At 37.3% G+C, this 24,594-nt stretch overlaps 1 protein-coding gene and 1 long non-coding RNA gene across 5 annotated transcripts in view; one reads left to right on the forward strand and one right to left on the reverse strand.

The window, feature by feature from the left end:
• Window positions 1–24,594, reverse strand: part of CHRM2 (cholinergic receptor muscarinic 2) — a 154,285-nt gene that overhangs the window by 67,716 nt on the left and 61,975 nt on the right. The gene's annotated exons all lie outside the window — the stretch shown is intronic.
• Window positions 1–24,594, forward strand: part of LOC306667760 — a 50,010-nt gene that overhangs the window by 8,988 nt on the left and 16,428 nt on the right. The window contains exons 2-3 of the long non-coding RNA XR_013765639.1: window positions 8,437–8,507; window positions 20,111–22,964. This is a non-coding gene — a long non-coding RNA (uncharacterized lncRNA). The remainder of the gene's footprint in view (window positions 1–8,436; window positions 8,508–20,110; window positions 22,965–24,594) is intronic.

Here is a 24,594-nt window from a genome sequence, read left to right on the forward strand (position 1 = left end):
AGTTGGTTTTTAACAATGACACAAATGTCAATTCAAACTGCTTACAATTTATCCTGGGAGCTGGATTCCAGTGCAGTCACAGTGATTGCTTCATCTCTTATTTTTAGCTTATTAAATAGAAAGGATGACCAAGTGAAGTTGTATTATAACATAATGAATCTTTAGGCAAGAGAGAGCTGAGAAAAATCACTGATACTCAACGAAATCATCGAGAAAAAGTAGTCTGCATATTACAGTCATTAAATTCTGAAATTTGTTCTTCCATTCAGTTTGGCTTCTTGTTTACCTCAGAAGAATTAAGAGTGAGGATAAAATAATTTTTATAGGTCCCAGAATTCTCCCTAATTTTGAAAGTTATTTTAACCATCCTAAGGCTGTCCATTCAAATCACTAAGGATGATAACTTCATTTACCTGGTCATTGAAAGCTGTGATCACTCTTTCTGTAGATCCTGGGTAAATCAGAAAAAGTAATGAAAGCTATCTATTTTTATTCTAGTCAAAACTTCTGTCATTGGGCCTAGAGACAATAAGAAAAGCTCAAGTTCATTAGTATTCAGGACGTAATGAAATGCAGTGCACTCCAGGTTTAAATCACCGTGCTCATAAGAAACTCTATTCATGTCGAATGGTTTGATAGGAATGGTGTGATCTTGAGACTTGAAGGCATGTGTGACCTTGATCTCTTTGAAACAGAGCAGATTACAGGAGGACAGTAGTGCAAACTCTGCAGCTTTATCTGGATGCCTACATTCAGAACCTTTTCCCTTAAAGAGAAAGCAACAGAGAGGTAAAGGGTGATATGGAAGAAAATGCAAATCTGCACTGGTAAAACAAATGTAAAATGTTGAAAATTATTATTGGTTTTGTTTTTGATTACAAAGTAGTGCCAAATAATTGTGGGAAATTTAGAAAATTCAGAAAGGCAAAACAAAGAAAATGAGACTGTATTTAAAATCTGTATTACCTCAGCCTTCATTTCTATGTATACATAGAACTTAGGCACAGAGAAATATTTCAAACATTCCACTCAAACACACACACACACACACACACACACACACACACACACACACCCAACAATCTTAAATTATTTACCTATGAGTGATGTGTATTCTGCTATTACTGATTCATAGTTTGAATTACCATTCATTTAAAGGCAATTTATACATTGATCAATCAACAGACCTCTTAGTAGGTGACAATTAATCACTTATTGCACTTAATTATAGTACAATGTGCTGTGTCACTTGTAGTTTATTCTTCTTTCTTGTTGGTGGGAGTGCAAATTAGTACCACTACTCTGGAAAGCAGTATGTCAATACCTCAAAAACCTAGGAATGGAACCACCCAGCTATCCCAGTCCTTGGTTTTTGTTCAAAATAACTAAAATTACCATACTGTAGCAATACAACTACATCGATATTTACAGAATCACAGCTCACAACAACCAAGTTATGGAACCATCCCATATGCCCAATAACAGACAAATGGATAAAAAACATGTTGCATATAAACACAATGGAGTTTTACTCAGCCATAGAAATGAAATGATGGCTTTTTGGTAAATGGATGGAGAACATCAAGCTGAGTGAAATAAGCTGGACTTAAAAAATCCAAGAGTTGGATGTTTCCTGTCATATGAAGAAGTTAGACCTGAATATAAGAGACATTTTAATAGTCTCTTTGCTCTACTTTTTTCAATTTGAGTAGACACTTATTTTAATCTAAAATATATCTAGACTGTGAACAATAGCAATCACTGCATCTTAGGAGAGAACACACTAATGGAAGGGTATATTACTTCACATATGTAGGTGTATTGGATAGCTAATTGTATCTCCTGGCTAGATTGACAATGGACAATCCTCACCCTAATGGAAAATCCTCACCCTACCCAAACATTGTGAAGCTGTAATGTATGAATAAATTACTCACTACTTTCCCAAGACTAGAGGGCAGGTGGGAGGAGCGGCAAAGACAGGGACTGTGGGGTAGCCTTAGTTGTAGGTCAGTATGAATACCACCGAGGGTCAACCTTGTGGAGTCTGACTTTGGGTTAAGTCCATTCTCCTTTCTCAGGCAAGACAAGGTTTACAGAAGCCTGATGTTTAGGGGAAGTGGAAAATGGCTGCTTCCTGGAATAAACTGGACAACCACTTACATGGGCACTTGTACCAAATCCAGAGAGGTAGTGATCCTTTGTAATAAAAATAATAATACATGTTCAGAGCTTGAAGAAATCTCTCTACCTCCAATGTAACTCATTTCCCACCAGAATAAGGAAATTGAAAGGTGGAATGACCCAGGCAAATGGCAAGCAAACAGTACAGCTGAAGATTCCCCCCAAAAATAGCTCTCTGAGAGGGTGACCCAAGAGGGAGGAAAGACAATTTGCATGTCTAGTACCGTTTCCTTTTATTCTCATTTAAACTTCACTGCTAGGTGTACATGTGTCTGTTACTACCTACTATTTAATCAAACACAGCTTGATTTTAAATTGTCATTAATTTATTGTTTCCCACCAGAGCGTTGTCTTCTCCCCTGATTTTACTACCTCTTCTAGCCCCAAGTTAGGCAACTTTTTCATACTTGATGCTACACACCATATGTAAGAAAAAAAGTTATCCAAATATGTACAGTTCTGTCTTTGAGGTGTCAGTTTTATTCTTTTCACTAATTTGTTTATCTTTACACAGGAGTACAGTGTCTCAATTAATATAGCTTTATAATAAGTCTTGATATATGGTAGAGCAAAAGTCTTTGGTTTCTCTGGCCCTTTATTCTTCCATGGAATTTTAGAATTTGCTTTAGTAAGTCCATAAAAATTCCTGTTAGATATTGTAGGGATCTGACTTGACCCGACCGCAGCCATCTTGAGTCATAACTGCCATGATTGCCCCAAAGTAACCCTGGTCAGTTTTGCCCACACAGTTTCCCACCATGCTTAAATAAACCAATCATTACAATGGTATGTGGAGCTTTATGAGCAGACCCTGGCGCAATCCGTGCCAGGAATGTGCCTGACGTCACTGATATTAGTTTGAGATACACCAGGTACACTCTGACTTGGATGAAGTCACTTTGCCCTGACATTATGTAAGCCTCCTCCCTCTGACCCAAATCATGGGGATCCACCTTGTCTTGCTGCCACCAAGATACACTTCTGTGAAAAGCCCCTAGTAAATTGCCCTCTCTGCAACTGGGCATCCCTCTGCCTCGTTCTTCCTTCTCTCAACCCCTCACAGCCAGTTCTCCTCTCACGGCTGAAACTGTCTTTCTCCAGAACAGAGATTTTAATTAGGGCGGTACTGAGTGTAAAGCACAACTAAGGGAGAACTGATATGTTTAAATACTGTCTCCTTAGCCAGGAATGCAATCCGATTTCCATTTATTTAGTCTTCACTAGTGCCTCTGACAATTTTATAATTTTGCCTAGTCATGTCTCCCAATTTTTTTTTTTTTTGAGGTGGGGGTACTGGGGATTGAACTCAGGGGCACTCGACCACTGAGCCACATCCCCAGCCCTATTTTGTATTTTATTTAGAGACAGGGTCTCACTGAGTTGCTTAGCACCTCACTTTTGCTGAGGCTAGCTTTGAAATTTCTATCCTCCTGTCTCAGCCTCCTGAGCTGCTGGGATTACAAGCCTGCACCACCATGCCCAGCTTGTGTCTTCCGATTTTTAGCAATTTATGGATCTATTTGACAAGATAGCAATTAATGTCCCCTTGGCAATTAAACTTTTGGTTATTTGTTTCTAGGGCACAAGAAGGCAATTTGACTTTTGGATATTAATTTTTGGCTTAGGCACCTTTCGGAACTCTTTATTATTTCTTATAATTTATCTGGAGATTATATTCTGTTTCACTGTAAAAGATCATATTATTTATAAGTAATGGCAGTTTTACTTACTCTTTTTCAAACCTTATCTTTGTACTATGATTTTTGTGTTTCATTACTCTGGCCCTCCCCATTCTGTAAAAGGGATTGTGATGGCAATGGACATTCCTCATAATGAATAGGACATGTCCAGTGTCAGAGGTATCACTACTGAAACAGGATGTTGACAGATACCTGGCTCATCAATTGTATCAATTCTTCCAAACCCCAAACACTTTGAAGACGAGCTATTGCGTATATATTCTTATCTCTACATTGCAGGGCATAGGGGGAAAATCTTTATAGAACTAGGAACCAATGCCCCGGAGCAAGGACTCTGTCTCCAGCAGGTATCACTGGTAACTAACGTCAGTATTAACTGAACTGTGGCTATTCACTTCTTACAGTGACCTTACTTTTATATCAACATCACATTTTTCAAAACTTCAAATCCAATAATTTATATTTCTTCAAAAAATGAGTGAAGGAATAATGAAGGACAAAGAATTATAATGAAGGAACAGTTGTTCAACTATGATTAAGTATGGCTGGTTCCATTTAGGTATTGTACAGAGTGCTAAGGGTGGAATGAATCAGAGAGCCATTCTAAGTTGCAAAGAATTTACTGTTTACTTAGGGTAAGGTTGTTAAAACTTGATTGCACATTCAAATCACCTGCAGAACTTTCAGACTGTTTCAATGTGCAGTGTGCTCTCCATACTAATGACGTGAGAAGCTCTGAATGTCAGGCTTCTGATGTACTTTGGGAGGTGCCTAATGATTTCAAGGTACAGACACAGTTCAGAACCACCAAGTTAGGGAGTCTGGGCACATAAGCACGTGGCATTTACCAACTCTAGACTGTATAATTCACACGCCAGTGGGATGACAGAGAGGACAAATGGTAGAATTGAATTGCTTGAGTAGGAGAAATTTGGATTTGGCTAGAAATAAATATCCATTTAAGATAGCTGATAAAAGGTCCAAGATGGCCAAATATGAATTTGGATTTTATTCCAATGGGGATATGCTTAAGATTTTTGAAAAGTGATTAGATGCTGGAAAAATCATTTGGAGAATAAGGCTAATTAAATAGAGAAAAAAAAATAGAAGGTAGTTAGAAAACAACTTCAGTCATCAATTTAAGAAGTTATAATGTAAGAAGTGAATAAAATTCATTTGGAAGAATAAAGAATCCAGAACACCCAAAGAAATCCTAAGCCAGGAAAGCAATGGTTGAGGCCTTCAAATTACACTACATAGTTACAGTAACAAAAACTGCATGGACCCGTGCTACAGAATAGAAGACACGGAGTCAAACTCACATGTATGCAGGTATCTGACTCTTGACAAAGGTGTCAAAAACATACACTGGACAAAAGACAGTCTTTTGAACAAATGGTGCTGAGAACATCAGTTATCTGTATGTAGAATAATGAAACTAGACCATTACTCTCACCCTGCACAAAAATCAACTAAAAATCGATTGAAGACCTAAGAGTTAGATCAGAAACTATGCAACTTCTAGAAGAAAACAGGGGAAACACTCCAACATGCAAGTACAGGTAATGAATTTCTTAATAGGAACTCCTAATGATCAGAAATAATGCTAAGATTTAATAAATGGGATGACATCAAATTAAAAAGCTTCTGTACAGCAAAAAAACAATTAAAAATATGAAGAGAGAACCTAGAGAAGAGGAGAAAATCTTTGCTAGCTACTCTTCTGACATAAGATTAATATCCAGAAAATACAAAGAACTCAAAAAAACTTAACACCCTAAACTCCCCCCAATAACCCAATTAAGAAATGGGCAAATGAAAGTGTATGTTTTATAAATACTAGTCAAAAGAAGAAATACAAGTGGTCAACCAATATATATTAAAAAATTCAACATCGTTAACCATTAGGGAAATATAATCAAAACTACTCTGAGATACATCTCTCTCTAGTTAGAAGGGCAGCCATCAGAAATGCAAAAATGATATACGCTAGAAAGGATGTAGGAGATATAGGGAACACTTTTACACTGTGAGATTGTAAATTAGTACACCTGCTTTGGAAATCAGTGTGGAGTTTCTTCAAAAGACTAGGCCACGAGCCCTATGTGATCCTGCTACACCACTCATCAGTATTTATCCTAAAAAATTAGTCATCATACTACAGTGATAGATGCTGTTTATAGCAGCATGATTTACAATAGCCAAACCGCAGAACCAGCCTAGGTGTGTATCACTGGTTAAATGGATAAAGACAATGTTATACACACACACACATACACACACACACACACACACACACACACACAATGGAGTTTTATTCAGCCATAAAGAAAAATAAAATATGTCATTTCCAGAAAATGGATGGAATTTGAGATCATTATGTGAAGCAAAATAAACCAAACTCAGAATGTCAAATGTCATATGTTTATATGTTTTCTCTCATATGAGGAAAAAAGGAAAAGAAAGTTGGCTTGAAAATCAAAGGGAGATAAGTAGACTAAAGCAAAAGGACCAGCAGGAGGGAAGAGAGAAGAGAGGAAATACTGGGAAACTGTATTGGCCAAACTACATTGTTCTGTTGTGTGCATGCACAAATATGTAACAACAAATTCTATCATTACATCCAACTATAATGCACTCATAAAAATATTTAAAAAGAGTTATAAAAAAGAAGTGATAATGGCATGAAATATTGTCAAGAACATATAAATGAAAAATAAGAACTGGATTTACAGTACTATTCAGGAAAAGACTGACTTACTTTAGTCTCAAGGGAAGAAAGGAAAGAGAGGAAGAATCTAAAAGAACCCAAAATTTAAGGTTGAGAGAGAAATATAAAAAGCTATAGGAAAATGGTTTAGTTGTAATTTTCCCAAACCAACCAGCCTATTCAACCATTACTCTGCTTTCTATCTCTATGGATATGTCTGCCCTGGAATTTAACATAAATAGAATTACATAGTGGTGGTCCTTTTGTGTTGGGTTTCTTGCACTTAGCTTGCTGTTTCCAAGATCAATCCATGCTGCCACATGCATTGGCACTGTGCTTGTTTGTACTGATGGATAATATTCCGTTACATGAAAGTGTCAGGCTTTATTAATTCATTCATTAGTTGATGGACAGTTGGGTAATTTTCACTTTTTAGCAATGAACAAAATTGCCATGAATATTCATGGATAAGCTTCTGTGTGGACATGCATCTTCACTAGGAGTAGAATTACTGAGTCATATGGTGACTCTATATTTAAATTTTTGAGGAAATGCCAAAATGTTTTACAAAGCAGCTGTAAATTTTTCATTCCCACCAACAATATATGATGGTTCAAATTTCTCTACATTCAGCATGTGTGAAACAGAATCTTCTTGTGGCTTTGATTTATATTTCTCTGATGGCTGATGATGTTGATCATCATTTTTACTTAGGATTATTACAATGAGCGTATTGACCATTGTATTCCTCCTTCAGATCCTTTGCTTATCATTTAATTAGGATATTTAGCTTTTCATTAATAAGTTGTAAGAATTATTTCCTTGGGAAATATGTAATTTTTAATGTTTCTTCCCATTCTATGTATACTTTTATTTGTTTTGAAGTAAATATTGGTTTTCATTTTGAAGAAAAGCAACTTATCTGTTTTTTTCTTATTGCATCATATCTAAGAAATTATTGCCTAACTCAAAGAACTCTAATGTTTTCCTCTGGATTTTAGAGTTGTAACTTTCATATTTAGTACACGGCCAGTTTTAGTTTTTGTGTATGGTGTCAGGAAGTGACATGAACACAGTGTTTGCGTGTGACTATCCGGTTGTCTCAGCACATTTGGTAAGTAGACCATTCTTTCCCCAGTGAACTCTCTTGTTATCGTTGTCAAAACAAATTGACCATAAATATAAGGGTTTATTCCTGCCTCAGAGAAAGGGTTGGACAGTATTCTCTCCCCTTGCGGTTTTTAAGAGTTGGTTAAAAAAAAAAAAAAAAAAAAAAATGGTATTGATTATTTAAGGCATTTGATGGAATCTAACAGTGAAGCCATCTGGGTTGGGAATTTCTATTCATATATCTATTCAAATTTTCTAGTTATTCTTTAATCTGTTTCATTCATTTATGTTTCCAGGATTTTTTTCCTCATTTTGTCTGTTACATAACTTGTTCATTGCAGATTTATAGTTCTTTTTATTTCTATAGCATTCCTAAGTGTAATTTTGGAACCAGATTACTATTTCTGTTTTTATTATTATTGGTATTTTATCAAATGCAATCTATGTAGATTACCAATATATAAAATAGGTGAAAAAGAAGCTCCTGGAAAAACTCCTAGAGTTTGGTTCCTTGTCCTCTGTGGACCCTCAATGAAGGCTCCTGAGACCATCATTTAAAAAGTCAGGATGCCACAGAAAACAAATTCCTGAGTTAGGACTGAGCATTGAGAGTGTATTTGTTTCTGATCAACCTTCTGAATTTTAGTTGTATCCAGGATATTTTGTTGGGAGCTTGGGAGTCGGAGAGTCAGACATCTGGACTTGTGATTTGTTTTTCAATCACCTCTCCAGATGTGAAAATTGAAGCAGCTCACTGAAGTTGTAAAGAAGAAAACACTGTCTTCCACAGTCAGATCTAGGAGGTACGTCTGGACTGTCAAAGCCAAAGGGCAAAGCAGAGGTGTGTCCAGGAGTGGACAGCACCACAGTGATTTTGAAAGGATCTTTGGATTCAGTGGAGGTGCTGGGAACTGTCTTAGTGCAATATGATGGTTGGTGTGATCTACAATCAAATGCCACTGGTCAGCTGTCCTTTAGGATGTACCTGGCCTCCTCTCTGACAGTACCCAACAGATCTTCACAGCTCCGGGAGGTCGGCCATTTCTGTTTGTTGCCTGAGGCTGCGCCTGCTGCTCCAAGAGCCCTGGGGCTCACTTGGGAATCTAGCTCCTTATCACCTAACTGCTGTCCTTGGCGCATTATCTCCCCTGAGTTTCAGCTGCTCCCACTGTGCATTTGCTGGAACAAAGATCCTTTTTTTGTCTTTGTGCCCCAGTAGTTTAACCCAAAGTAGTTGAGAATAGAAATCTAAAGTAGTGCTGCTTCCCCACATCCTAAATTATCTCATCAAAAGAAGCACTGATAAGCGGATGATGACCCATAATGGGGGATGGGAGGGTGGCAAGAAGGGAGGAAGGAAGGACTGTACAGAGGGAAAAGAGGGGTGGGAGGGGTGGGGGGGAAGGGAAAAAATAACAGAATGAATCAAACAACATTACCCTATGTAAGTTTATGATTACTCAAATATAGGTATGCCTTTACTCCATATACAAACAGAGAAACAACATGTATCCCATTTGTTTACAATAAAAAAAATTTACATTCAAAAAAAAAGAAGCACATTTTTGAAACTTTTTGTTATTTATACTTTTCCCAAAAAGGTTCTAAAGTCTTTATATTAACTATGTATATATCTAAGTCACTGCAAAACAGAATGAATTTAAATGATCTTAGTAATGAACTTAGGAAAATTCCTGTAACTGACACCCTATTAAATCCCCGTGGGGGTAAAGACCTTTCTGGCTATTTTTTATTGTTTTGTTGTTGTTGTTGGTTTGTTGGTTTGTTTTAACATGTAAAGCCCTGAGTACTTTAGTTGCACTGTTAATTTATCAGCTAAAGTAAAACTTTCCTGAGAAGAATTTAAAAACGAGAAGAAAGTAAAAACAAATCAGTTAAGGAACATATTACACTGCAGATTATGATTCAGAGAGTCTGGGACCAGATTCTCTGCTTTGCTAACTAGATTCCAGAAGAAGTTGGCATGCAACTTTTGGAACCTTTACCGCTGACTACCAGTGTGGCAATTCAGCAATGCACAATAGCGAATGTTTTCTATTTTTCAAATATCAAGAGAAACTTGTAGCTCTGAAGTTAAAAATGGTAAAAGTAACTATCAAATAATCTGGAATTTTAATTTCTGAGTTAATAACACCTTTTTCATTCAAACATGCATTTCAGGTTCTAAATACATATTTGTCATAAGATTTTTAAGCATGGTTAGTACAAACATAAAAGTCAGTAGGAATATCATATTGAGATAAAACATCAGCTCAAATAGGTTGTAACTACACCTGTCGGACAGAGTAGTAAATGAAGAAAAGCTGTAATTTAAGAACCGAAATAAATCACAATTCTATCAAAGATTATCAATGCAAAGTTCTCACTGACACACACTATATAGTTTTGTCTTTTGAAAGTGAGTGCCACTGTATTTGTTCAATAAAACTATAAATACATCAGGGTAAAACATGAAGCATATAGTTCAGAAATTCTACAGGCCAGATACTCCAGGGCTGTGTTCCTTCCAATATACATTATATAAACAGAATTATTTTTTAAGAAACTAAAATTCAGTTGGAGTATAACTGTCACTGGTTATACTCAGTTTATTATCAAGCTTTCTTCATCTTTAAATTGTTTATCATACAAGCACATATTAGCCTCTCTTTCAAATGCAATCTGACAACCTCTGTTCTTGAGTGGGATATTCAGTCTATTCATATTCAGTATAATGACTAACAGACTTGATATTTACCCTCCCATTTTATTTGATGATTATTCTCCTTTTGATTTCTTCTTTATTCCTTTCTCATTTTTACTGACATATCCATGATTTTAATCATGAAATATCTCTTCACTAACTTGGAGTTTCATTACCCTACTCTTATCAGTAAATTTATTTTCTCTTATATAAACAGGCACACACTTTTCTATTATTTGAAAACAAAATACCAAATATTCTACTCTTCTTTTGATTTGTTCAATTAATCCCCAATTTAGCATCTCCTACCTACCAGGCCTGTCTACTTCACGCTGACATCTGACTGGCAGCTCTGATTTGGTAAGGATACAGGTCACAGAGGCAAGGAAGCAGAAATAAAGAGAGTAACAAAAGTAAGAGTGGTCAAGGAGGGACTCCCTCTTCTTCAAAGGCCTGATCCCAGGAGAGGGCAGAGGCAACTGCTGTACATCCTGGTCTCCGCCCGTTTGCCTGGGTTGGAAATTTCGGTGGGTCCAGGCAGAACATATAGCCTCCTATTCCTATGAATAGCTGTGTCCACAAAAATTAAGCAGCAAAATACCCGTTAGGTGGGTATTTATCAATTAATAAATTTGGAGCTGCTACCAGAGAACGAGTTGCTGGGGGGAGGTAAAGAGAGGTGACCTTTATCCGTCCCATCTTTTATGCACACAGGGAACCTAAGACGGAAAGCAGCCCTTTGCTTTTGGTCCTCCCTCAATGGCAACATAGATCAATGTCTGCAGAGCCTCTCCTTCTCATGGAACGCAGCCTAATAAATCTTCTCATTCCAGCCTCTTTGGCTAGATGCTCCTTTTTTTTTTTTTCTATTCCCATCTCCAGTTACCCATTCTCAAAGGTTAAATGCTTTACCCCTGTCACAGAGGCCAATGACTTGTTGGGTTAGTGTTCCAATGAGATATCTGATTCCAAATCAGGAGCTCTTTTCAGTATATGACACCATCAAGCACAGCAGAGCTGCAGCCCCTTGGCACTACAGTCTCAAAATCATGAGTGAATTCTTCTCCGAAGAATATTTACTAAATAATCTGACTGAGAGAAGATAGCAGCTGGAATAGCACACGGCTAACTCAATCACTTCCATTATTTACAGTGAATACAAGTAAAATGACTGAATATTAAAAACATTGTTTCCTCTGCTGTTTTGAAGAGCTATGAAGCAAGAGTCCTTGCTCCAGGATCAACATGGTATCCAACATGCAAACCTCTCCCCCTTCACATTCAGAAAATATTCACTAGAGATTACTGATAATCCACATCTTTCCAGTCTTTATGCTAGATTCTTCCAATATTTAATTTGCTTTATAGTCCATTAAAGAAGATACGGTTTTCTCAACATACTCATGGGAACCACAAGGCTCAGAGAGGTTAACCAAATTCTCCAAGGTTACACAGGCAAAGAGTTGGGATTTGATGCCAGGTTCAACCATTATAGCAACTTGTTCCTCCTTCTTCTTCCACTGTGTGCAAAGCTCTTTCTAGCAACACCATAGAACAAGAAACAGCTTTGTTTCTGGAAAAGGAACTGAGATATAAAATGTAAAGCCAGATCACTACTCAGATTAGTGAGAATCCTTTGTATCACAGACAGTATAATATATCAGAGAAATAGCCTAAATTTCATAATTATGTTTTCCAGACTCATTTTATGAGCCTAAGAGTAACTAATTTAAAGATTACCGCCATCTGAATTACACCAAGTGACAGTGTCATCTCAGTGACATGGCAAAATTCTCTGCAGAGAATTTAGGAATTCCCAGTCCAATAGCTTTATTTTAAATTTGCTCTTGGAAATGAAAGCTGCAAGAGTATACCTGCTTCCTTCAAGAAGCAGAACTTGATCCCAGGCCACCTTAACTGGCTTGTCACTTGAGCAAAATATCTTGGAAATGTTATCCACAGATGGCTTGTTCTGGGTTATTTATTTTATAATTTGTATATTCTGACATAAGTACTTCCTATGACCTTAAGGCTTCCTTAAGGAATCTTTAAAAATATAATTTCCTTAAGACTGCATCCGTTCTTTTTTTCTGCTCATCTAGGGACCCATTAACTTGTAGAGATGATGGTCACCCTTTAGAGCTAAAAGAAACTGTAGCATTTAAAACACTGTAACACATGCACATCCCCCTCCTGCACACATGATGAAACTGAGGCTCAGAGAAGTCCCGTCATTTGTCCAATGTCACCTAGTCCCACAGTTCAATGGTAAGAGCATAGCTGATATTGTAATCTAGGTATTCAGGCTTCCGTTCCAGAGAGCTGTATGCAGGCGGTTTTAAAAGTTTTACATAATATCTAGATTTTTTAAATTCTCACTCTTAACACTGTAAGTAGAGACTCGCTATCTTCATTTCACTGAAGAAGCAGTTGATAAACCTGTTTAAGATCATATTCCTCAATAGAGTCAACCCTGGAACCCAGCTGTCGGACATGAAAAGCTGTTTGTGCTCCTTCACCACTGCAAGCAAGCACATCCCAAGGTGCGAAACAACTAATAAGGAACGTGAGGGCAAACAAAACATGTGTGGTAGACTTTGGTCCCTGGTTGGTAGAGACTGCAATTAGGGGATCCACTAAATATGCTAGTTCGGGAGCATGGCTTGTTTTTCTAAGTTTATCCCTGGATATAAATAGAATTTCATCAATTACGTCTCCATACATCTGACAGCTGCAGCAGGGCACCATCGGGAGGCATTGCGAACGCAAGAACTGCCTTTTTCCTGGATGCTCACAGCAGAGCACAATCTAACATGCGCACAGGAACAGGGACAGATGCCACAGACTCCTGGAACTCTCTCCTCTAGTACAGATAGTTAATTTCCTGCAAATAACCCATGCCCATCACCTCCTTCACAATCTTTCATGCTACCTCTTTCATGGCAACTTGAACTCCACTGCCTCAGTTACGGGACAGGAAACAATGGGCTACTGACTTAACTTATTTACTTTCATGTGTGGGTAGAAGAACTCAAAGGTCACAGTCCAAGAGCTGAGAGTTATAAAGACCAATTGGTGTGACAGGACAGAATGCATGGATTTCTACCTTGGGACGGATATTGGTCATTATTCCATCCCAGGCAATGGCACTGAAATGCTGTCTACTTTACCGGTTTGTGAGCAGTGTCAGTGTCTTCCCACACTTTATACTTAACTGAAAAATATGAGTTAAGAAAATTAGTCTGAGTTAGTTTATAAATAGGGGTTGGGAGAACTAGATCAAAACCTGGAGCCAGAATTTAAAAGTTGCTGGCACTTTCCTTCCAGGAGACAAATACAAGGGGCATTCACCTATGATAAGCCCTCACTGAAAGTTTTAAGTGAAGACAAGGGAATATTCAAAGTTACGCATGATTTCAGAAGAGAAAAAGAAGACAGTAGGAACTGAAGACAGACCTGAAAGTAAGGCAAGAACTGGCTTGTTTAGGCCAGCTGTTCACTGCTGTGACTAAAAGGTCCTGATCAGAACACTTGTAGAGGAGGAAAGGTTTACTTAGGGGCTGACAGTTTCAGAGGTCTCCATCCATATGTAGCAGGTTCCATCCCTCAGGGCGCCAGGTGAGGCAGAATATCATGGTGATCAGGAAACAGAGTTGAGAGATCTCCACTGGCCAGCTACAAATATATACCCTAAAGTCGTGCCCCCAATGTCCCACCTCCTCCAAGGGTACCCTACCTCTTCAGTTCCCTCTCAGCTAATCCCTCTCAGGGAATTAATTCACTGATTGGATTAAGACTCTCACAACCCAATCAATCCTCCTCTGAATCTTCTTGCACTGTCTCACATGCGAGCTTTTGGGGGACACCTCACATCCAAATCATAACATGCCTTAAAAAGTCAAAAGTCAAAAGCTCTGAATGCTTTGCTGCTACAAGAGGTACCAGAGGTTAATTTCCCAACACTCAGTCCATGGAGGGACTTGGCCATTCTTAGGAGATATGGGAGGGTCATGAGTGGCTAGATGAAAACACAACTATTTGTTATTATTAACTTGTGAAGCTCTTTATGTACTTTTTAAATTATCATACTTTTTTGAACAAAATATAAGAATCATCAATTGACATGAGATATTAGGTCTCCTTTTACTAACCACTTACTTGTTCTAAGGTGTTAGATCTGTGATACAATGTTATTGAGCCTTAAATTCCCTAAGGTACATGGGCTTAATAATACCTACATGGTTAGACATACTTTAGGAACAGAACCTAGTTCATCTGAGATGAAGAGGGGCTTGAGTTTTATTTGACCCACAGCCTGATGTCTGACAAGACAACGATAAACCCAAAAAGAACAAAGCCTTTGTCAATAGAAATGAAGACGCCAGGCCCCAGGAACAGTGGCCTTACAGTGATCAGCACCACTTAGAGCAGATTGGAGGAATATTTTTCACTCAGTCTCACACATTTTAAGAGGGACTTTAATGGTTGCAAAGTTTTTAGATCAGGTCTATGTGCCTTTTACCCTTACAACTCCATACACAGCACCCTGTATTTGGAAAAAGCTTAATAAATGCTTGCTGGGTAGATGAGTGAACAAATGATTACAAAGTGATGGCAGAGTAGGTATAAATACAGAGGCCGCATTGGGGAGTAATAAGTGAAATATTAATAGTGTTTTTTTCCAGAAATACTGTGCATTATTCCAGAAGTTGGAACCCTGACAAATGGGTGGAAATTGTAACAAACAAGATATGCCTCACCATAAAAAAGAGTTTCACAACAATTAGAGCTGTCTGTAGCTGGATGTGGGCACTAGTGAAACGGCCCTGGAGGTGACCAGCAGCAAGGGAGGGTCCACTGCTCACAGCTGGCAAAGGGGTTATCATGCTGTATTTTGAGTCTACCTGCATAAAGACTAGGGATTTTCTCCACTGATAAACCTATGAATTTATAATAATCAACCACAAGGTGTAAAAGTACCTGCAAACATAAAACTTTGATATTTATGCCAAAATATCACTGGGAGAAATTTCACAGGAGTATTATGTGCACACACACAAATACATCCAAGTCTTTTCTTAGAAAACTTATATTTAGGTGAATAGATTGGAAATTATTTACAACCTGTCCATTGGCAGGAAGTGGGAATTAAAGAGTGTGGTTCTTTTCATTTAATGTTTGAATTTATGAAAGTCTTTTTTTGTAAAAATGCAAGTCACTGTCAACACTGATAAAGATCTCATTAGGACACCTGTCACAGGCACCCACCAATTGGATGCTAGATCACTCATCCCACTCTGTAGCTTCATGCTCCCTAATTCCATGCTGGTCAGTTTGCATCTAGGCTTGTGGCCACTTCTTCCTAAGTATCCACTTATTTTTCTGTGCCTGACATTGGCTGAACAAATGTTTAGACTGAAAATCTCACCAAGTCCTTGACCAACAAGGAAATTCTACACCCAGACCTTCCAATCAGTTTGTGCAGAGGGAGCAGGGAGCACCTTCCTGGAGAGAGGGAGAGTGGACAGTCCATACCATGCTGGTCAACAGAACTTGATATTTGGGAGAGAGTTCACATTTCTACTGAACAGGATAAAATGGCAACTTGTTTGGATATTAGTTTTTATTTGTTTATTTGTTTTGTCATTTATGACCTCTCTTTTTACATGGTTTCCAGATGCACAGGTAGATAACAAAGAAAACACCTTTCATAAAACCCAGTTTCAGACTTTTAATGATGATCTAATAACCCTCTGCTCTACTAGATGTACCAAATGACATTGTAATTAAGGTTCACTTAAGGGTTGATGTATGCCAGGCATTTAGCATGTGATAGCTCATTTAATCATAACAACATGTCTCTGAGACAAATCCTATTATAATCCCTATTTGATAGATAAGTACACTGAGGCTCAGACAATTCAGAAAGTACATAAAAGAGTCACTTCTTAAAGTATATTTTCCTCCCACAAAACCTCAAATCAGTCTTGTGTTAGGCTATTGGTCAGGACACAGATGCAAGGAAAAAAGAACCAACTCAACAGACAGAGCCTTTGGTAATGAGATCAGAGTGTCAGCAAAAGTTTCTAATTGCTCCCAGTTACTGAGGATGGGCCAGGGACCAATTCCCAGGAGAATAACATCAAAGTGAATGACTGAATGATAAATTGTGGTTATCTAGGTCAGTTGGAGAGAGTGACAGGGAACAGTCAGGATACAGAGGAAAGCCAGGACATGGTGGGGTAGAGTTCACAAAGGACAGAGCTTGGGAAATTCTAGAGAGTGCGAGTGGATGTACAGAGTGTGGGAAGACACAAACAAGGACAGTAAGCTGTGTCCGAAGAGCCTACAAGACGTTGAATGGTATGTAAAGGAATCTCAGCTTTTTCTAAGAAGTACAGAAGAATGTCTTTAAGCCGGTGAACAGATTTGCGTTTTCCAAAGATCATGCTAGTTGCTATGAGAAAAAGAGCAGGTCCAGGAGGTAGCCTGGAAAATGTGTTATTACAGTAATCTAGGGGGAACAAGGTGTCAGGCCGGATTAAGGCAGCGGTGGTGTAAAGGCAGAGAAATTTGAGAAATGTTTGTGAGGCAAAATTTACAGGACTTCCGGATTGCATGAAGGAAATCAAAATGTCAATGGGGACAGCAAAGTTGCTGCTTGAGCAAATGAGCTTTAGGAGAGCAGAGACACCAAAACTGACTCCAGAACATCTCCAGGGCCTAGGAGAGGTTGGAGGACATGACTGCAATGGCCCTGATTTGTATGGATGGGTCATTTCCACAGAACTACTTGGCAAAGCAAGGGCAGCATCTGAGAAGAGAGGCTGGTTTTTATCTAGGAAAAGGGACTTTAAAACGGCAGTGTCTAAAAAACAGTGGGGACAGTGATTTGAAGTAATGACAGGAATATTGAACTGGTGGGTCCTGGAGTGTAAGACAGTGAGAAAAAGCTGAACAGAGAAGGAAACTGGTGTTGTGGTTAAGTGAAGGGTCATCATTGGTGAAGGGCTTTACGTTACTGAAGAATAAAGGTAATTGAAATAACAAAACCATAAGGACAGGAAGTTGTGTCCAGAGAGGACAATTAATTTAGGATCTTAAGAGGTGATAGAGCTGTTCCAGATGATGACCATCAGCAGGGTCTGGATGACTAAAGTGAAGTGAAGGCAAACCTCATTGGAGACAATGAGGAGGAGGGATTAACAGCGATACAAAACTCAGCTACGTTATATTCAATGTCAACAATAAAGAAGTGGTTTTCAAAAACAGCACATTTAAGGAGAAAGAGAATATGGGCGTGAAAGGAACAGTGCAAGGAACAAGTATACACAAAATGTAGCAATACCCATCTAGAGAAAAGAAAAGAAATAGAACAGGCCTAAGAAGTATCTGCAATTGAGCCAGTGTGCAATCTGTTCCTTGGAGTCCATATGATGCAAACATGTTACAGAAAGGATGAGATTCTGAGTTTATGTCTTTAAGAGACATAAACTGAAATAACCTCTTCCATGAAGTCCAAAGTGGACCCATTATAAAGTGTGTGCTTCTCGGTAGAGACAGTATAGTGTCTAAAAGGTGAATTAAATGTATTCACTATTATATTTTTTCTTTTTTCTTTTTTTGGTATTGGGAATTGAACCCAGGGGTGCTTTACCACTGAGTTACCATTTCAGACCTTTTAATTTTTTATTTTGACACAGGGAGCCTTGAGTTTGAGCTTGAGATCCTCCTGCCTCAGCCTCCTGAGTCACTGGAATTATAGGCACACACCACCACAGTGGACCCTATTTATTGTATTTTCTAAGGTGAAATTTGATTTGAAAATTTATAGCATTTCCCAAATTGAGATACTGAAGAAGTTAGACCATATTTAATTTATAAGGATTCTGATATGAAAACCAAAATGGCGGTGGTAATGTGATGGAAGTGTTAGTAAAACATCCTCTTAGTAAGAATCCCAGTCTAGCAGAAATAGTGGGGATGATGTAGCCATGGTTCCTGTGACCTGGGGCCCACTACCAAGTTAGAGCTTCCATTGCTCTGTTAGTTCCACATCAATATACAAGTTTTTACCACGGGGCAGACTTGAAAGGGGTAAAAGTGAGATGGAGAGGAATATAATAATCTAGGTTTCATCTAAGTTTACTGGCTCCTGTTTCTAAGTAAGAAAGTGTGGTTCCCCAGTATACCGTTTACACTATCACAGAATATAAAATAAAATAATAAAATAAAAAAGATAAATTCTTATTTTAAAAATGTTTCCCAATTTGGAAACCCTAATCCCTGCTTGTGGTATTGTTTGCTGTCAGGCTGTATAGAATTCACTGAGGCCAGCACCCTGGCAGTGTAGACAGAACAATGGTAGGCACTACTTTGTCAGCCTTCCTCCCTGAGTCCCTGAGAGTGTTGCATATTTCTACCAACACAATGTTTTGTTGATTTAGTTGTGACTGGAAGTTTGAGCTAATTAACATGTGTGCATTTAAAGGAGAAATTCCAGTTGAGAAGTTATGAGATTTTTCAGTTTCCCTCTAGAGAAAAACATGTTCCAGTCCTTCAAAAGTCTTGAGATTTTTAAATAATATCCATGACATAAAGTGAGATCAATATGCCCAAATTAGCAATCATTTCAATTTAAAACCAATCAGTCAATTCAGGGGAGGTAAATTAGTCACATCAATGATTCATTATAGTCTCAGCATTTGAAAATTGGCCAGGCTTTTCTCAGTGAATTATTCAGTAAATTAATCTAATGGTATGCATGTACAGCCTTGGTTAATTAATCCCATTTAACCTGAGACTGATAATGCATGATTGTGCTTTGTGACTCTAAGCACATTACTTGACTTTACCATTTCTCCTCATAATTTTCTTTCCCTAAACTGTAGAAATGAACCTTGACTTAGCTATACATACCTCTTACTGAATATATCCCTTTTCTCCCAAACTAATTTTTATATGAAAGAAGTCAAGATTGTAGTGGAAGTCTGTAAGTGAATTAATGATGCCAGCAACTCCTGAAGGGTTTGGAAGTCATACTCTGCATATAGTGTGGATACTAGAGTGGAAACATCAATCTCTCTCTCTAGGCCTCTAAAATTGTAGGATCACAACTCTTTCTGTGTCCAGAAATCATTCAATTATCTAAAAGAACCAATGTCCTTCTTGAAGTACTAAAATCACCCAAGGTCCTAATCTGCCATTCACTTAGCAATAACTACTTCTTTATAATAACAAATGTTTGCAAATAATTTACAGTTTACCAAAACCTGTGATTTGCATTTTAGCCTCTGTTCCCCTTAAATAAAGTAGGTTTGATTAATATTTCTATTTTATAAATGAGGAAACAGGCTGAAAAATCCCATTGCTTCTTAGAACTATCCAACATATCTTCAAGGTAGCACTTGAATCAGGAAACATCGTGTTCCCTTTCTTTAATAACTCTGTCTCATTTCCTTTATTTCTAAGGGGCTCTTTCTGATTCTGCTCATGGGTTGCTCAGGTGCAGGTTATGATGCCCCTTTTGTAAGTCACGGGGGTGAAGTCATTCCCAGGTGCGCACCAACGTGAATGCTCTGCAGCCACCCGGAAAGAGCCCTGCTCTGCCTTTCCGAAGTAGGTGGGCTGACACTGTTTATTCCTTTACTAACCACTATAATATGTAGTAATGAACAAAAACTGCAATTGTTTTTTGTTCAGGTATAACCCTTTCCTTAGATGCCATTTTATGAATCTTTTGCAATCAACTGGAAAGTAGGTGAGCTGGAAATTGCCATTTCAGTGATTGCATAATCAATGGAGAAAAATGGTATGAACCAGGAAAGGAGGCTGACAATTGGAACAATAATGAAATGAAATAAAAGGAAGAGGTGGTAAGCAATTTTATGTGTATTTCTGGAACCCTGGTGCAAGACAGGAGAGTGAGTTAGGCAGGAGAGGAAAGGGGTTAATCTCAGATTTCCCTTGTCATGTTTGTGGATCTTTTACAATAACAGCAAGACTTTTCATTCAGTACATTAACATAATGTTTAATGATAACCAGCCCTGTTTTGGCATAAGGCCCTACCAGTCTTGATAAGCATAATACCTGTATTTGGAAATTAGTTTTGAGAAATGAACCTGATGGGGGGGGCAGGCAGTTAACTCTAAAAGGAAATGAAAGGCATAAATAGTCAGAACCCAGATCTGCCATCTACATGTTTTATTGTTTCTCTGGACTTCAGCTCTGCTCATAATACCTGATTCACAGCATTGCTTTGACAAGCAAATGCCACTAAGGTGATAAGGACTAGGACGCACTCAGAATGGGAAGTGGTTCTTAGGTGGTCAACAAAGTGACCTTTTTATAGGTCCTCAGTCTTTGGGGAAAGAGACAGCTCAGCTGTACTCTATGGAGATCAGCTGAGACAGAATCTCTCCTCAAACCCAGGGAAATGTGCTGTTGAGACCTCCCAGAGAAACTGAGAGATTGCTTTAGCAAGGTTTCCAAAGAAGTTTTTTATTCTGAAAATGGATTTCTTTGAATAACTTTTTTTCCTGTAGAAATAGAAAACTGATATACTGCCACCTTGAATAATAACTAAGCTAATACATTATTTAATTTTTATTCTGAAAATTTCAATCAGAAAGATGCCAGCTACAAAAAAGATGCTCAAAAACAAATTAATAGAATAATCTGCTTTGTATCACAAAATTATTTAGATAGATATTGAATATTCATTAAGTCAGACATTTTGTCAGAAATTTCATATATTATAAATGTATTACTTATAAGTTTATTTTCTATGATATTAGATATAAAAAGCAGTTTCCACTTGAATTCTAGGTTTTACCCCATCTTTTCTCTTCTACATAATAGTGATGAGCTAAATAAACCTGTAGCAATTACACAAAAACATGTATTGTGCCTTAAGCCTCACAGTGAACTTGTCAGATTATTTCACTCCACACCACAACTCTATGAGAGAGGTGTCATTATTGCCCATTTCACAGAGGATGAAATTAAAACTTTAATAAACTAATTCTGTGTATGTTAGGATTACAATTATTTAAAATCCATTAGCAGTTTTGTAGTAGCAATGATACACATTTATGTGTTTTAGTTATCTTTTCATAAAGAGTATCCATGGAATGCCTTAAGTTCTAGTCTTATTCTTATTAAAAATAATACTTAAAGTGGCAAAGTTTTTAACTGCCTAATAAGCTCGATGAAGAGTCAGATATTCTGAGCTTAAATGGCAGCTCCACTCTCACTGGGAGGACAAAGAAGAGATCTTTTACATGTATTAAAATTAATTCCCACTGACATGGAGTGACAATTCTGTGCGGTGGGATGAAGAGAGTTCAGTGAAGGGACCAGAAGAAGGCAGAGGGTCACAGTCCCCTCAGGACAGGGAGCAGGATTTACTGCCTTCATATCTTTCAAAGCAATACTTCTGTTTCTGCTGGATACACTGAGACAGGTAAAGGAACACTCAGGTATAGTTGGAAATTAATGAGCAATAGGTATAATGACAGATTTTTCCTCTCACTCAAGTGACTATGCTAAATTGCAAGTCACTGTGATTAAAAAACATGTGCTCTAACTTAGTGAAGAAGAAAGCCTTTCACAGATTTTTATCCTTTAAATATTATTGTCAATAAATTATTTGTAAAACATGTCAAAATCAATGGAACTACAATAGGGAATGTAAGATAACTTATGGTATATGCCAATAAATATTTTTTGTATTGGCCATATGTAGAAGGATGGAAACAAGTCAAATTATTTTTTTCATTGACAACATCCTATATTGAAAAGTAAATATTTAGACACATCTTGCTTAAAGAGAACCATAAAGCTATTGAAGGAGAAGGGTTTAAAAATTTCAGTTATATTTTCATAATATTAAAAAATATTTTTCCCATTTATAAAAGACTCCTTTAGAATCTTTCCCTTAGAAAGGTATGAGAAATTAAGATCTGTATTTTAATCACATTTTTGTTGTGAGGACAAAATCGTACCAAAGAAATTACTACAACAAAAATGAGTAGTCACCATTAGCCAATTATTCTTAACTTTATTTTTAAAATATTTGCCTATAAGGATAGCTATTTTAAGATGGTCATAATATATTTAGAAATATGGGGAAATATTATGGAATTCAGTGGAATCTACTGAAAAAACAATCTTCTTTTTTTGCACAGTGTCTACTAAGTTTCCTTAAGGCTTTTGCTAATTCACATTGATGAGAATATTATACATTGTATAAAGGAGAAAAGATAAATAAATTAAATCCTAAGAACTATGCAAAAAGGAAAAGAAAAGTGAACACAGAGAACAGACTTTTCAACCAAAAGAAAATTGACTAAACTGAGACATGTCATAGACCGGTGGTAACTATTTACTAATTGCTTTTTGCAACCCAATACAACTCACCACTTACTGCTCTTTCAGACCCTGTGTGCATGGAGATATTGCCTGAGGACGCAAATAAATCAGAGTCAGCACACTGGTGGAAAGGAGCCTGGGTCTGAGTCCTGGCCTTGATAGAGACTAGTCCTATAACTTCAGGCAAGTTACTTAATTCATATTTAGATCCTTAGTTTCTTCAAATACAAATGTGTGGAATAATAGTATCAAATTTCTAGAAAGCTTTTATCTGTAGAATACATAGCCTAGTATAAATATACAACAAGTACTAAATCAATATCCCTGTCTTTTGGTTGATTTTGCTAAGATACTAATAAGTATATTATTATATTAGACACATTAGATATTATATTTGCTCTGGTCTTAGTTCTATGAACCAACAAAACACTACTTTCATTCACATCATTGCTAAAATCTAATTGTTAATTTGCTGTATAAAATCAATTTGCTCCTCAAGTACATAACTTAGGATCATTGTAAGTAAAACTTTTTGTTTTGTTCATTCTTTAACTAAGGCTATTTGAATGGGATTGGTGAGAAAAAACCAGTTTTCTCTAAAAGTGACAGAAATCACACAAGGTCAGCTCCACTACTCAAGAACAGAATTTCTATATTGAGTCAACCAAATTGTGAAGTAACAATTTACATACTGGGGCCATTAAATTATGAAGTAGCAAGTAAATTTAAAATGCTAATTGGGATGACGGTGGAGTGACAATAATTCAAATGATTTCATTTGGCACCAAAATGCTCTCTCTTTCCTACACACACACACACACACACACACACACACACACACACCACTCAAATTTAATGAACTACACCAAAACCTAAGAATGACGCAATCAGAAGTCAGAAACTACTCAGCACTAACAAAACATTAGTGGCCCTGAGACACAGCGACAATGACAAGGCAGTCAGACACAGAGGACGCGTTGGCAGTTTTAGCTGTGGGTGAGTATCTACACACTTCCAATCATGTTCCTTTTCATGTCCCACCTTAGTAAACTGGAAGGCTTTATTCCCAGAATCTCAGTGATGAAAAGAGATTCACAGTCCTCACATCTTACAAAGGTGACAGGCGACAGGTATACTAGCTGAGCCAATAAAGCACTAGTGCTTTCATAGGAGGACCTTAAAGTTCTGAGAGATGATTCAAATCCTGACAGAGAACCTCTTATTACAACAATATTGGCTTCAATTCAAACTCCCAGGGGTTGGGGGGGAGAGGAAGGAAGCACTAAGCTTATGTACCCAGAGAATATTAGTAATTTACTATGTTAATCAGAACCATAGGTAATTAAAATCTGCTGAGTAGTTATGAAGTAATGGCACTATATACCAGGAACTGGACAGCACTTTAGATATTAAGGACAAAATGATTATAGATGTCTTTTTGTGTGTTCTAATTACCTAAACAATCTAAATACAATATTGTCTTTGCTCTTTTTTCTTAAACTTCTTCCCTGACCATAGTACCCACATGATCTCTTGACTTAGCTAAAATAAAAAAAATCACATTTGCCAGTAGTCACCCAAATACTGAACATAAATGAACTTTTGTGTATGTAGAGATATATATATGCATGCATAAAATATATTACATATTGTTCACATATTATATATATATATATAATTTTATCTTGGACAGATTTTTTTTCTGTACAAGATGATTTTGGTATCTTAAAGTCAGTCCTTCTCCAACAAAAATTGTATGCTAGAATGGAGTTTTCCATGAATGCTATGGGATTTGTGTCAGCTACATAAAAGA

The sequence above is a fragment of the Sciurus vulgaris genome, assembly GCF_902686455.1.
Source record: "Sciurus vulgaris genome assembly, chromosome: 8".
Taxonomy (NCBI): Eukaryota; Metazoa; Chordata; class Mammalia; order Rodentia; family Sciuridae; genus Sciurus; species Sciurus vulgaris.